General features: G+C 41.5%; 2 long non-coding RNA genes across 2 annotated transcripts; both read right to left on the bottom strand.

Moving 5' to 3' along the window:
• Positions 1–553: 553 nt before the first annotated feature.
• Positions 554–8482, bottom strand: LOC119049240 (uncharacterized). The gene is made up of 3 exons (XR_005082485.2): positions 8271–8482; positions 5856–6022; positions 554–4669 (listed from the first exon to the last, which is right to left on the bottom strand). It is a non-coding gene; the product is annotated as an uncharacterized LOC119049240 (long non-coding RNA).
• A 2516-nt stretch (positions 8483–10998) lies between these two features.
• On the bottom strand, positions 10999–14662 carry LOC128627499 (uncharacterized). The gene is made up of 3 exons (XR_008391697.1): positions 14377–14662; positions 12496–12554; positions 10999–11406 (listed from the first exon to the last, which is right to left on the bottom strand). It is a non-coding gene; the product is annotated as an uncharacterized LOC128627499 (long non-coding RNA).
• Between the last annotated feature and the right edge of the window lie 920 nt (positions 14663–15582).

Raw genomic sequence — 15582 nt, 5'->3', positions numbered from 1 at the left:
AGAGCTTTTGGCTAAAATATTTGGATATTAGGATAGACGATAAGACAAACCAAAGCAGATATAAAGGGAAAACAAGTATATTAGAATGGCGTTGGTCAACAATTGCATCACAGATATATTTGGGTATCAGAGAACAAAGAATCAAAACAGAAGCAAAGCTAAGTGATGCACAACAATATAAATGACAAAAAATGTAACACAGGACATCAACAGACAGATAAAAGAAGTCATTTTAAGAGGACTGGGGTGAGGAGGTTAAAACCTCAGCCAAAGTGCGAGGGACTGATGAGTGGATAAAGCTGACCGTAACCACTTCATCTGCAGCCAGCAGGAGCACCTGACTCACTACAAGAGGCCATTTTTCTCTTCAGGGCCGGACTGAAGGACAGGGACACCCCTCATGAGGTTAGCAGAGCAGAGATGCGCCTGCTGTTCTGAAGAGAGGCTCGATAGAAAGTAGACATGGGACCTCGTGTTCATTCATGATGCCAGGAATGCACAGTCTTTGAAAGGAGAGGGAAGAAATGCTTATGTCAGTGTTAGAAACAAATAAATTAGAGGTAATCACCAACTTTTTCTCATAGGAAAAAAAGAAGGTTTAGAAGGTAGAATAGAAATTATCGAAAGTCCATATGAATAGTCTCAAAATTGAGTAATGTGTGCAAAAATAGAAGTCTGATGTGGCTTTGATCTAAATTAAACATAATCTGCCCTGGCAGCTGTGGCTCAGTGGATTGAGTGCCAGCCTGCAAACCGAAAGGTTGCTGGTTCAATTCCCAGTCAGGACACATGCCTGGGTTGAGGGTCAAGTTCCCCATTGGCATCATGAAGGAGGCAACAGATCGATGTATCTCTTGCACATCAATATTTCTCTTCCTCATTTTCCCCTCCCTTCCCCTGTCTCTAAACATAAATAAAATCTTTAAAACTAAATAAATTTCACATAATCTTGTTGATATGACTTGTGGGATGATGCGTATATATTAACCTTGAAGAAAAAGACCTTAAAGCTGAGCCAGGACTGTGCACACCTTCGGCCACCTTCAGTATGGGTCAAAGGGACAGGAAATAGTTGTTTCCAGTTGATTATGTGAGTGGTGAAGACATTCAAAACATGGCTCTGTTCGGGGCTGAGCTGTAGCAACATTTTATCATCAGGAGAACCCCACTTGTGGAGGAGAGGCAGAGTTAATATTGAACCAAAGAACCTGAAGAACCTGGAAAGAAATGTAGAAAAGTTTAATTATAACTTTGATTTTAGTAATAATACTAGGTATCTTAGCAAACAGAAGCAGTAACTACCAAGAGACATTTCTTTGCAAATGTATATACTAGGGAAGAACAGAAGAGAGATCAGAGATTGCAGATTTACTACGTGCCTGCTAAAGATGGCTGCAGACATATTTATGGCCTAAAGTGTATTTTAAAAAATCAGAAAATGTTGCTAATATGATCATTTCATATAACATATACGTCTTATCAAAAGAAAAAGTCAGGTCTGGCGTTGCCACGTGGCTACAGTGAGAGAGCTGGGCTGAGCAGCGAGGCTCATGGGAAACTGCCATGACCAGCCTGGGCTGGCCCCTGTAGAGACTTCCGTTTGCTCCACGTATCTCCCCTCCCCACTCCCCCTCTCAGCTGTTCATAGCCAAGTAGGCTCGTTGTAAGCTAGAATGAGAGAAATAAATATGATGGTCTAATTTATGAAGGTAAGCCTTGTTTTGGATTAAGTAGCCACTCAACCCATATTAATTAAACAATGAGTATATGCCAGGAGCTCTTGCTAGGTCCTAGGGAGATAGACTTGAGTAAGTTGCAGGCCTTGCTTTCACAGGGCTTACAATCCAAAGGGAAAGACATATATGGTGTAAATAATGATAAGCGTGGCTGGTTAGTATTATGCTTGAGAAATGGCAAGTGCTTAGGACTGAATCTGGTGACCCAACCTGATGGGACATCATGGAAGATTGCTGAGCCCTCCAGGGCTCCCCAGGATTGCCTAAGGTTTGGCCCTGGAAATGAGTTAGGGGTACAGTTAATCACAGACCATTTCTAACATGGCTCATGCTACTGGGATGCAGTAGAGAAAGAAGAATATGCTACAGAAGTGAAACAGTTCATTCTCTTTCAAAGTTTCAGTGTTTAGTCCTGTTTAGGGTTTAGTCCCGTCTCAGTAATGCTGCAACATACAGGGTCCGGCACAAATAATGCCTCTTTCTTCACTACAAAATCATAAGCATGGAATTCTGTAACAGAGCAATATCACACTCAAGCACAGCATATGATATTTTATGTGAAATGTTCAAATTAAAACTATAAACTATTATACCTATATTACGATCCTGCCAAGCACAGTCGGGCGGGCATTCCTTCTGCCAGAGTCTGTATTAGTACAACCGTCATCCTCACACCCAAGAACAAGGACTCTGTTGGGCAAAGAATAGCACTTATACAATAAACATCCTTCCACTAAGAAGTATAAATTTAAAATTCTAATAGTTATCTAACTATAACTATAGTTATCTAACAAGTTGGATAACTGTTAGATATGTTATTTTTCGTGGGAATTACAAAAATGCTGGGGTAGCCATCATGGTGTTGATGAAATAAGAGCTTGGAAAGAAAGGCAGCCTAGAAAGGCAGTGTTATTTGATCTTCATTATCTCCATGGAAGGCTCCTGTAATTCATAGTTTCACAGTATTTTGTGAAGAGCGTGGACCATTTCGCAAAGCTGTAATTTACCTTAGGAAGAAAACAATAATTAGCAAGGTACATCATATAGAAACAATTTTGAACTGCAAGAAATGAAACAAAATGATAAAATCCTAAAATGGCTCATTTTTAAAAAAATCAAAATTTCAGTTTACAAACTGCTCAATACTGGGTTTTTTCCCTCCTTCTCAGAAAAAAAAAAAAAAAAGAGAAGCATTTGAGTGTATGGACATGCATACCTACAAGCCAGATCAAATGGCACAGCATACATTCTGTACCCCAACCACAGAGATAGAATTGTGTGGTTTTACTGTATAAGCACATGCATGATAGTAGCTAGAGAAGGAGTTTAATTCCTGGCATAGCATTTTCTGTGCTTCATACAGAGTAAGCTATTGTTACTGAGTCAGAGTCTTGCTCTGGTTGAGAGGATAAACTCTGCTAGAAGTGGATTAAAACACTTTAAAATTTTAGATTAAAAAATTGAAAACATAGAGATTTCTTGAACCACGATGAAACATGATGTCACAGTATTAAAGCCATTATTGTTCACAGAACAGTCATTTAACTTATAGTTTTTCTGATCATTTGTTTCTCTCTTCATCTACCAAGCAGTCTCTTGATTACAGGTGCAGCCTTCCTTTCAATTGTTTGATCCAAAAATTAATCTAAACTTTGAAGTCCTTTCATGACACAATGTGTTTATTTTAGCATAAAAGATGATTTTGGAATTGCTTGATTCCTTTTCCCCAGCAGTGAAATGGGGTGGTTGGCTTAGACCCCCTTCCCTCCTCTGACACTCGGGGAAGCCCACGGTCCGCTCCGGAGGACAATACACACAAAGGACCTGGCACAGTGCTGAAGACATTATTCAGTAAATGTTAGTAGTTCACTAGTTTACTAAAGCATGCAACTTTAATAAATTTGAGTAGTGGTTCATCTCAAGTGGAAGAGTGATCAAAACCGATTTCTCAAGAAAAACGGATTTCTTTTTTGTTTGTTTCTGTACTTCATTTCTGTGAATATTCAGCTAGGATTTCTATTCATGTTTACAGAGTGTTAAAAAGGTTGCCATCGGTTTTGATAAAGAGACATTTACTTTGATTACTCTGTGTTACAACACTTCCAATATAATTAATTGACACAAATTTCAGGTTATACTTTATTATAATTTATTATATTTGGGCTTCAAATTACACATTAAAGCCAAAGCAGAATCCAGTTTAGAAAGACATTTGCAAGTCACCTTGATCTCTATTTTGATCAGTTACAGCTAAAACAATCCCTTTTGTTTGATCATGTTGACAACCATCCTGAGATGTCATAACCACCAGTTGTGTGAGAGGTGAGCTGTGGAGTAAATGAAGCATTCGTACAATAGTTCAAATAAATCTAACATTTATAATTTTCTATTACTTGACCTTTCAATTACTTGACTAATATCTATCTATCTATCTATCTATCTATCTATCTATCTATCTCCTTCCCAGGACAAAGTTAACCATCCTTATCATATCATCCAAGAAAGTATGGGAAGGTATGTAAAACAGCATATTTTATTCTGGGCCACCTTGTAAGGGAAACTTGATTCTTCCATGAAACAGAGGAAGGGCCTGCTAAAGAAGCGTGATGATGTCTTACAAGTAAGCCACGGTGGTAACATTCAGTAGAGGAAGTGAATAATTTATTTTTCAGCTGCAACTCGGAGGAACATTTTTAGGCAGAAGGGGGAAGGTATAATTATGCGGTTTGGAATCGGGCCAGGGCACTGGAATTCACACCTCTTCACTTTCAAGATGCGTCACTCACCCTTCAATTACCCAAAGTGGACCAGGCCCTCGTTTTCTGTCTCTCCCATGAAAAAGACAGCACAGTCCTGGCTGGTGTGGCTTGGTGGATTGAGTGCAGGCCTACGAACTCGAGGATCACGGTTCGGTTCCCAGTCAGGGCACATGCCTGGGTTGCAGGCCAGTTCCCAGCAGGGGACCCATGAAGGCAACCATACATAAAAAAAAAAAAGACAGCACATTTTGTTACCCCTTTACCCAACGCCTCTCGGAATTTTAACTTTTATTGAGTAGGCCACATAAATCATTTAAATCTCTCCCATTGAAATATTCTTTTCTTTCTTGAAATTCTGACTTACAAGGATGGCACATGGGCCACAGTATTGCCAAAGACCTATCCCTAGTTTTAGAACTATTAACCGCTTACTAAGCCCTCCACTTCAAAACCTTTAATAAAGGAATACACAGGAGTATACCGCCAAGCCCCACAGATCTTCTCAAAGACAGCTTCTCAAAAGTCCAAGTGATGAATGTGTCATCAGTAATAAAAGTGGTGCTGTGTGCTGTGAAAGTCTGCTTAGAAATCGATGTGACATTTTCAACAATCTTGTATAGTTTCTCACAAGTCATGCATCAATAATGCATTAATAGTGCTTTAGAATAACTCCTCAAATCTGTTACCATTAAAAACAGTCGTCTGTCTTTAATAGATGCTTAATTTTAAATCAAAATAGCTCCACTTTCAAATATGGGACAGCTGTAAAAAATTATATGTATGTACACATTTATGTAGAATAGACTCTTTAAAAAGAATTCTCAACAGAAAAATATCAATCTGTTCTTCAAAAACATGATACAATAGTCTGGTGTATATACATATATAATTAATCTACACAATTTATCTGATCATTTGTATTTGAGACTCTGTTATGTTCAATTTAACCAGTATATTTAGTTACAGAAATAAGCTTCTATATATAAGAAGAACCATAAATAACAGTACTTAATTATTCCATTGAAATGATTTCAGTGCAAATTAAGGAAATTAAGACCTAATATTTCAAAAAGGAGTCATTGTACCTGCAAAACAATCTCATACATAACAAACAACCAAACCCACCTTTCCTTCCTCCCTTCCTTCCTTCCTTCCTTCCTTCCTTCCTTTCTTCCTTCCTTCTTTTTTACCTTCTCTCTCATTGTTTCTTCCTCCCCCAGAAATGTTATTACCCAATAGAAACCAATGGAGAACAAATAGTTAAAAATCATGCATCCCATAATTCTCTCTTGGATGTCCAGTATGAGGCAAGATGCTGTGATAGGTACAGATACAACTGTGGCCTAAACGTGGAACCTACCGTCATTATGTACGGGCTAGTGTGGACCCAGACAAGTAGAGAGGACATTTCAATACATCATGAAGAAGCCCAAGAGATGTGCTTTGCTATAGGAAAACAGGAAAGTCGCAGAATCTGGGCTTGGGGGTGAGGAAGACTTCCCAAGAAAGTGGCATCTCAGTGGAGACCTGTGAATGAACAGAAGTTGCTGCTTGTGTTGGAATGGGGGAGGGAAGAAGGGACAAAATGTGTTTGAGGCAGAGAAACTATGTACAGAAATTCAGGAGCAGGAGAGAACATGAAGAATGTGGAAGAATAGCAGAGTCGGATGTCTGCAGTTTGGTGGTCAGTGGCCGACGGCATGTGGCACCATGCAGAGGGATAAGGCAGAGAGGTGTTTTGTAATAAGTGCCATGGAGTTCGAACTTTATTCTAAGGAAGGCATGAATAGAAATGCACATGAATGCATAGACTTAATCATGTCCAGGTTACCTAAGTGCCTAGAATGCCCCTCACCTTGGATTTTAAGCACATCCTGGTGAAAATCAAGACCAGTTTAGCAGGGTGGTCTAGTTTCAGTTTTCTGTATGTATCTGTCCAATTTTCCCAACACAATTTATTGAATAAACTCTCTTTAACCCATTGTATGTGCTTACTTCCTCTGTCAAATATTAATTGACTATATAAAGGTGTGGGTTTATTTCTGGGCTTTTCATTCTGTTCCCTTGCTCTATGCGTCTGTCTGTTCTAATGCTGGTACCAGGCTGTTTCGGTTACTATGGCCTTACAGATATTGGGCAGCGTGATTCTTCCAAATTTGTTCTTCTTTCTCGGGATCACTGTTGCTATGTGAGGCCTTTTGTGGTTCCTTATACATTTTTGAATTATCTAGTTCTGTAAAATATAACATTGGGATTGTGATGAGGATTGTGTTGAATCTATAGGTTGCTTTGGGTAGCATGGAATTTTTGTTGTTTATTTCATTGTCATTAAGCCTGAGAGTCATTAAGCAGCTGCAGGTCTGACACTGGACATAACCCATAACCACTCAACCAATAGAACTGTGTGACTTTGTGTGACTAACACCAAAACAAGGTTGTCCTGGTCTGTCTTCACCCAAGCCCCACATTCTGGAGCTGCTGGTGGATTACGGAGCATTTAGGTTTTCAGGACCAGCCATGTTGTATAGATGTCGATGTGAACAAAACCGACTCCATCTCTGTAACTCAGATTTTATGACGTTTTTAAAGTTTTCTGCTGTGAACCTTACTGTCCTTAGCAATCACATCAAAGCTTTCTAGTTGATGATTACCTGTGTCCCTTAAAATGCAGCCATAAATGTTTTTGTTACTAACAGCCAGAGAGGTGTGGTAACCGAGATAAACATCAAACTGGTAATAGTATCGAATAGAAGCAATCCTCTATCCCAAGACCACCACCGGAAGGTATGGCCCCTGGTGTTAGCCAGGGTGTGGCCCGCTTTCTTTGTCCCTCTGTCCTGTCAGTCATTAGCACCTGAGTCACGCTATAAATAATATACTATAACAGGGGTCTGTTAGCGAAGAATAATTTTCCCCAAACTGCTAGGGCATCTGTCTGCTCCAGCCCAATCTTCCTGTAAGTAAATCACCCCATAATAAACTGTTACGTTCTATGGTATTGCCTGATTTGCCTTTTAGTCCAAAGATACCTTGATGTTATGGTGGCCTTTTCACAGTTGCCTCCCCATTGGACACATATTCACATGAATTTAAAACATGTATTTCAGCCCTGGCTGGTGTAGCTCAGTGGATTGAGCACAAGCTGCCAACTGAAGGGTTCCAGTTCAATTCCCAGTCAGGGCACATGCCTGGGGTTGCAGGCCAGGTCCCCAGTGGGGGCCATGTGAGAGGCAACCTGTTTCTTTCCCTCTCTTTCTCCCTCCCTTCCCCTCTCTCAAAAAAAAATTAATTAATTTTTAAAAATAATAAACTTCATTAAAAACATATTTCAAAGAGAAAGAGGTAAATATTTAGTTGAGAATATTTTCTACATAATTTTGATTTGAATATATTTTAGATGAGGACAACACTGTTATGATGTCATATTATTTACAGAAAATTAAGTTTTGCCACTGAACTGTACAGTTTCCTAGATTTGTAAATTAACAACCCTGAGGAAATGCCCCTGATTTTAGATGTTGAGTACCGAAGAAGGGTGAATCACATAGTACTTTATAAATGCATGTTAACTGCCCCAAAGAAAATGCTAATAAGCAAGGGGAAGGCCCAAAGCTAGGTGTCTTGGAACAGAACACCAAAGGCCTGGATTGTTCACAAGAAAGTGAAGCCAGTGTAGCCTGGGGCAGACAGGTCGGGGGAAACAAAGAGACAAAAGATAATCAGAGGCTTAAGGAAGGAGAAACATGAAACAGGCTCCAGAAGAAAGCACACCTACTTTTAGTCCGGTCCTCTGCATTTGCCCTCACAGCAACGGCTGGAGCGGCCGATGGGTTGGATTGATCGCATGCTCTACCTTCTCCGAAACTTTCCTCTTACATTATCCCCAGTCGGCATATATTTCGGAAACTTTCAATAAATGAAAACATTGTTGGTTCTCCTGACTAATTTCTATCACAACCTTGAAGTGTAAAAACTTTTAAATCTTTTTTTAAGTTGCAAACGAATAGCTTATGTGATGTAGAGGTATTTTATAAGCATGCATTCAGGAGATAGCTGACCATATCCTCAGTGCCAGCCCCTGTGTTAGGCCCTGTTCCTGCCTGTTTTCGGTCAGGGTGGCTACAAACGTCTTTCCGTAACTATCAAGTAACACTCACTGTGTTGAAAACATGTCAATAGCCCTTGTTGTAAAAGTGTGAGACCCACAGAACAGTTGAAAAGATAGAGCAAAGCGTTCTCATAGACTCTTCGCTCAGTTTGGCCCACGGTTAACATCTTAGCTCACTGTGGCACACTTGTTACAGCCAGGGACTCAGTGTTTGTATGTTATTATCCACTACACTTCATGCTGTGTTTGACTGCACTTCTTTTCCCCTGGTGTCCTTTCCCCTGTTTCAGGATCTCATCATACCGGACGCATACATTTAGTTTTCGTGTATCTGTGGACTCCTCCTGGCTGTGACAGCCGCTCAGGCTGTCCTTGTTTTTAAGGACCTTGACTCTTTTGAGGAGGACCGGTTAGGGTTCTTCAACATCAGTTTGCCTGATGATTTTGTTAAAGGTAGGCTGGGGTGATGGGTTTTGAGAAGAACATCACAGAAGTGAATGACCTTCTCATAACACTACATCAGAGAGTCTGACACCAAAGTGCCGTATCGCTGCTGATGCTAATTCTTATCACTTGTTTAAGGTAATGTTTGCCAGGTTTCCCCGTTGTAAAGTTATTGTTGTTCCCCTTTTATAGTCTATTCAGTAAGTGAGTCACTACACCCAGCCAGCAGTTAAGTGTGGGGTGGGGTGGGAATGGCGGTAAATTAACTTCCAACTCCTGGAGTAGGAATTCTCTACATATATTTTTTGGAATTCCTACATAAGAAAAATGTGTTCCATTTCTTTATTTAATCATTTATTTATATGGACCAATGTATGTTTGTTTTGTGCTTTGGGCTAGTATCCAATAATATGTTATTTTGGGGGGTGATGTCATCGTTACAGCTTTGGCCGTTGGGAGCTCTTCCAAGTTGGCTTCTGTGTTCTTTGATCTGTCTTTTTATTGCCTGAGCGTTTTCTTACTTTCTGGTACTGTTCGCATAGAGAGTTAGGTATTAATAAAGGAAGGAAGCAAAGGGAATCAGACATCGTTAGGCATAATAAAACTGGAGAGCATGAGCCTACTTGCTTCACAGGAAGTTACAGCTTCGCTCACTCTCCAGGGAACTCTGTTCCCAGCAGACTGTGTGGGGGAAGGGAGAGGGCCATAAAGTGGGAGGTGAGCACATGCGCAATAGGAGCCAAAAGGGTGACCGGAGAGGCCTGTCAGTCTGGCTGGAAAAAGGGAAATTGAGTGGTTGGGGGCAGGCTCATCAGAAGCCCAGGAAAGCTTGGGAAGTTGATTGGTTATTTTGATACAGCTTCCGGTCCTTCCCAAGCCTAAAATCACATAATCCCAGGGAACAAAGCCCTTCTCTCTCTCTCCCAGCAACATGGGCGACCCTGCGGGCCTGTTAGCCAAGCAGGGCTCACAGAAGACTGCGTGGACTCCAAGGACGAAGCTATAATGTGGCAGAGACTCTGTGGACATTGGCCTATTTCTGGTCTGAATTTTCCATGGTGGGCAGACAGATATGGAGCACTGGGAACTCAGGAGGGACACTCGTTTGATTTGCATCTGATGCTACAAATAAATCTTGCCAAAACTCATCCTCCCTCGTGGGTGCTGTGGAACGCTGTTCCTGTGACGTCCAGAGAACTCCACTTCCATAGCAACGGCACCACAAGATACCCCAGGCTTTTGTATATTTCCTGGGCCGCGGAGCCATAGAATCAATCAGCTGGCCAGTGAACCCTGGTTCCTTTTATTGTAGAATAGAATTAAAAACCAAGAGAAACAGTCTTTATTATAATATTGTAAAGAGTATGGTTTTGCCTTTGCAAGACTTTTTTTTTAAGGCCTAATTTGTGTTAGACAGGAAAAAATAGCTTTTCTACTGCTGAAATGCTGTAAAATAGCTAAAGGACTTTTTTGTCCTTGAACAATAGACAGAGAACAAGTGGGCATTTGGTTAGCTAGTCAATGGAAATAATATTAATTATTTAAACCATTTTGAAACATTAATGAAAACATTATTTTTTAAGTATGTTTATTAAAAACCGTTGAAAATTTTGACCATGGCTGGATTATCCAATTACTACAAACTCAACCATCATTTAGCCTCCCAGGTCTTGAATGGGATAAAGAATAAAGCAGATATGGAAAACAGATATTTGTTATTTGGTTTTCATTGATAAACTCATCTTTCTTAGATGAATAAATAATTTTTGAAGTAATAAAATACAGCTCCCACTTCTTTCAGACTCTTCATTCTGCTAACTGCTTTATATACTCCATTCTCATTTGATGATGTACCAGAAGTAAAATTTAATCCCAGAAGCTAAAATCATTTGCAGAAAACAAAACAACAAAATTCTCCTCGCTTCTACCTCATTGTAAATAATCAAAAGCAAAAGGTAAATATGGGACTTTAATTTTAAAAAACCTAAGTAGATTTAAGAAAGAACATAAGCAGGTGAAAGTTTGGAACAAAGTATAATTCTTAGAAACCTTAGAATTCTTGAACCTTAGAAAGGGTCAAGCCACACTCTTTAATCCTTGAAGGAAAAAACTGTAGTTTGCACGTCCAGGCAGCTTCCTCACGTCTTCCTCCTGCTGGACAATGGCAGGAATCTGCCTGGAATCCAAGGCTCTTGGTTTTCCGTTCCATGTACTTTCCTCTAATCCTGGTCTGTAAGTCAACTATTCAGGTCGGCATGATACTGGAGTACAACTGGTAACTCCCGGAAAGTGAACGTAGAACAAGAGCACGTGTGAATCCTAAAAACGCTGTATACAGATTGATGCCACCTTCTCCTGGCTATAAGATACAAGATGTATATGGTTAACTTACATGGCATTGTGACAGTCAATATGAAAAGCCTTCCTTCCGTCCATCCTTCCTGCCCTCCTGCTTTCCTCCCTTCCTTTCTTCCCTCCTTCTCTCCTTCCTTTTCTTTTTCTTTCTACTCTCCCTTCTTCATCCCCTCCTCCTCGTTTCTCTTTCTCCCTTTTCTAGGCCCTGTGCTAGATGTCCTATAAACCCCGAGACATCTAACATCAGAATTAGGGCTGGCAGCAGGTGCAGTAAAGTGTGCCCTGGGCTGCTGTGAGGTCAAGGATCTACTAGATTTGGCTGACTGTTAATAAGTAATAGGTAATTCTCCTGGGGAGATTTCCTCGGTGAAATAGTGCTTAACCATGCAGGCTTTCCCAATCCTAGAATGAAATCCCCTCAGAAAATAATCAGGACTTGCCTCAAGACAGGCAGAATAATAATCCGTTTTTGCTGCTCTTCTACTGCGCGCGCGCGCGCGTGTGTGTGTGTGTGTGTGTGTGTGTGTGTGTGTGCGTGTGAGAGAGAGAGAGAGAGCACAGGTTAAGGGCCATTTAAAAAAAAATTTAACCCATTACGGACTGGCATTATTTTAAATACAATGAAAATGAATTAAATTATTAGAAAAATGAAGTAACACGAAAAATAAGACAAAATACAACCATTGCTATGTTTATCATATGAGATTTGACAGGCACAAATTACTCCATGAACCGGCTATAAAACTTTCTGAGTAGTGTGGATTCTGCATTTATCTTATTGTACAAACAAACAGCGATAAAACTCAGTCCATACATTGGCTTCCAGGAGCATTGCTCTCAGCAGCAGTTCTCCCTCACGCCTGCAGCCTGCAGTGGAGCCCAGGCCGCACCCCACGCCATTTAATCCAGAAGCTCTCTTTCTGTGTCTCGCTTCTTTTAAACAAGATCTCCAGGTGATGCTAACCTGCAGCTTTACAAAGAGACACCGTTGCTGCAATATGTCATCTGAAAAGTGGCCCTTGGAGGCTCCTGTCTTTAAATAAGCCCTTTCATGTTTGGTGATGAAATTTGGGGGGGGCGGTGGCCTTCTTACCTCAGTCCTCTCTTCACTCCTCAGTAAATCTGCGACTACGTTTTCTAAAGGAATTCATCCTGTGGCAGAAAGTAGGCATTAGGGTATTGTGTGGCAGCTGGGGTACACAGGCAGGCACGGTACAAAAAGGATGACCCTTTTAAGTCCTAGTCCTTATGATAGTTATGTTGGAATCATGCTCTCAGGAAATAATAAACCCATGTGAGTCCCCTTTGATGTCCAAGTCAAACAGGGATGAGGTCTAATTCCCATAATTGAAGATTCATTCTTTCATTCATTCAACAGGAGCAGCTGCACAGGCACTAGGAATGTCTTTGGGTGTTACACAGATCTCCTGCTCTCCGGGGCCTGGGGATCCCTTTTATTTTAGAGAGAGGAGTGTTAGTGACTTTGCCTGTAAGACGTAGTGCAACCTGATAGAATCTGATCCATTCATCGTACTTAAGACCAGCAGAGGCTAGTGAGTGAGGACCACATGAGAATCAAGTCTATTGAAAGATCAGGCTTTAACTTGTCCAATACGACTCACCTGTAGACTTTCCCCCTGCAAATCTATGTGAAAGCAACTATAGCGGAGTGATTCGGGCCATGGATCCTGACAGAGGGCTGAAGTGGTAAAAAATGTCTCCCATCCATCATGTTGGCTGCAACCTCAAACCCCCCCCCCCCCGATCATGCCAGGAGAGTGGCTGGTGCCACCCCGACCATGAATGCTAAGTGAGGTACAAACCATGCCAGTGACTAGCCATATATATAGCGGCAACTGCACAACACGGACCCCAGACTATCTGCTTCCCTAACATGAGCGCTTGCCTGGCAAAGCACCGCCAGAGCTACGGTGCCATTCATCATGTTGCTGTTAGATCTCAACCGCTGACTGGGCCAGGGGAGAAGCTGGCAGTTCCCAGCCACTCAGCTCAAAAGTCTGAAGCTTCTCTTCTGGACACCGACACTAGACTTTTTGGATTCCCAGTGTACCGCCCTGGGAAGCCGCAGGCACCCCTGCTATGGCTCCTGTCTTTGAGCATTTCCGTTTAATAAATTCTGCTCCGGCAGTATGGGTAGCGTGCTGCTCGGCTGTTTGCTGGGTTTCTATGACATCTACTGACAACAGGGGCCACAGAGAGGTCATGACTCAGGGGCAAACTTTGCCAGAGGAGTCAAGACCTTGGGAGATGTCAGTCTAAGGGGCCTTAGGATAGTCTATGTGGACTCCCCTTCTACAGCAGCAAAGGAGCTCAGGAAGACCAAGACCCTCCATAGCTAAAACAGGGGTGAAGCAATCTATCCGCCATCGGTTCAGGGGAATCAGCAGGTACAACCCAGCTCCACAGGTGTGTGTGTGATTTGCAGGGCTGCCAGCACAGAACGAGTATTACCTTCTCCGGCTGATTCTTAAGGGGAAAAAATTACTGAAAGATAATTACATGGCAGAAACATGACTAGGTAAATACTAAGGATGCAAAAATAAACACAATAGTCTCTATTCTCAAGTAACTATGTCTCACAAAGGAGACCAACAGTAAAATGGTAAATATTATAGAGGTTCTGCATAAAATTCTATGGAAACGCAGAAGAAATAGCAAGCACTGAGAAAAGTCAGGGAGGACTTCATGGAGGAGGTTACATTTGAGGCATGCCTCAAAGGGTAGGTCTATAATTCACTTGAAGACATCTCACACCAGACTTTCCAAGCTGCATGCAGCTAACATAAACCTGTTTCTAGTTGACACATGAAGCTTTTTCTAGAAACCTGTGTTCTACAGATATGGTACATACTTGACATTTGCAAAGGCAACATCTTGAGACATTCTAGAATCATTAAATTCACACAACACCAATTAAACTGTAGAGGCTGAGTAATCAGCCAGGCTTACTCACCGACTAAATACTTGCTTCTACACAGGAGCCATGCGGCAGCACTCAGAGATGTGGCCAGACTCTCAAAGGTCGCAAGTGAAAAATGTCATGCATCCAGCGTGCTTTAGAGAACAATCTCCCAGAATGGTGGCAGGATTGTCACAGTGCTCCAGAGAAGCCGTGACACCGCAGGTCAGAGAGTGAGAGAGTCACTGTCTCCCAAGAAAATGACCAGGGCCTGGGCATGGAGCTTGTTGCACACTTGGTTACTTGGAAGACACAGCAGAGGGTACAGAGAAGGGGGTGATTGCTGTCATGTGTCTCATGCTCCATGACCTAATGAGTCACCATGAGCCAAAATGCATTCCTTAAAGTTGGGAAGAATTAATGCATGTACCATTTATTAAGTACACCCACTGTGTTCTTGGCATAGTGCTGAGAGCATCACAAATACGTTAGCACGTACTTGTCACCTAAGTAAGCCCCGTGAGTTAGGCACAATTATGTCCCCACTTCTGAGATAAGGAAACTGAGCTCGGAGAAGTTAAGCAATGCACTCACGGACATACAGACTGGAAAGCAAGAGAAATGGAGGTCAATCCAAGACTGCCTGTCATCAGAACCTTTGCTCTCAGCTTTTTCACCTGTCTTTATCCTCAGTTAAAGACAGAAGACTTAGTTTGGCAGAAAGGAAGACACCGATTTGTGAGTGGGTAGACCTGCTCTGCTACCAGGGCCTTCACCGTGCTCATTTCCTGAGCAGCCCCAGGAATGAAGACCAGGGCTCCCATGCCAAGCACTGCCAGGAATCTGGGTTTTGTCTTTCACAGGTTATGTGGCCCGTGACAGGAACTGTACGTGTCAGGGCTGAATATATGTTACTAGAAATAGATGACTTCAGGAAGTTGTATTTGTACAGCTTAAATAGAAGTGAAGAAAACTGGAAGCAAGATACAGCATTCTAATCTGCGGTTGAATCATGCACCATAATTAAGCCTCCTCATTTCCTCCTCGTTCCTTCTTCATTTTGCAAATGTCTCCATCTGTGACTCATCCCTTTTGCGGCAACATTACTCCTTCATATTTCTTTTTCTTGCCTTGCTATTTTCTTCATCAACTCTCTCCCTTAACTTTTCTAGAAAGATCCTATTGGTTATTGAAATTATCAAAGAGGAAGTTAGAAGAGATACTCCTTGAAGAAACATTAAGAATTTACATTAAACCAGG

This window comes from Artibeus jamaicensis, unplaced genomic scaffold, assembly GCF_021234435.1.
Source record: "Artibeus jamaicensis isolate MK-2021 breed Jamaican fruit bat unplaced genomic scaffold, CSHL_Jam_final contig_415, whole genome shotgun sequence".
Taxonomy (NCBI): domain Eukaryota; kingdom Metazoa; phylum Chordata; class Mammalia; order Chiroptera; family Phyllostomidae; genus Artibeus; species Artibeus jamaicensis.
The sequence above is the reverse complement of the archived record's forward strand: the minus strand, read 5'-3'. Positions and strand labels throughout refer to the sequence as shown.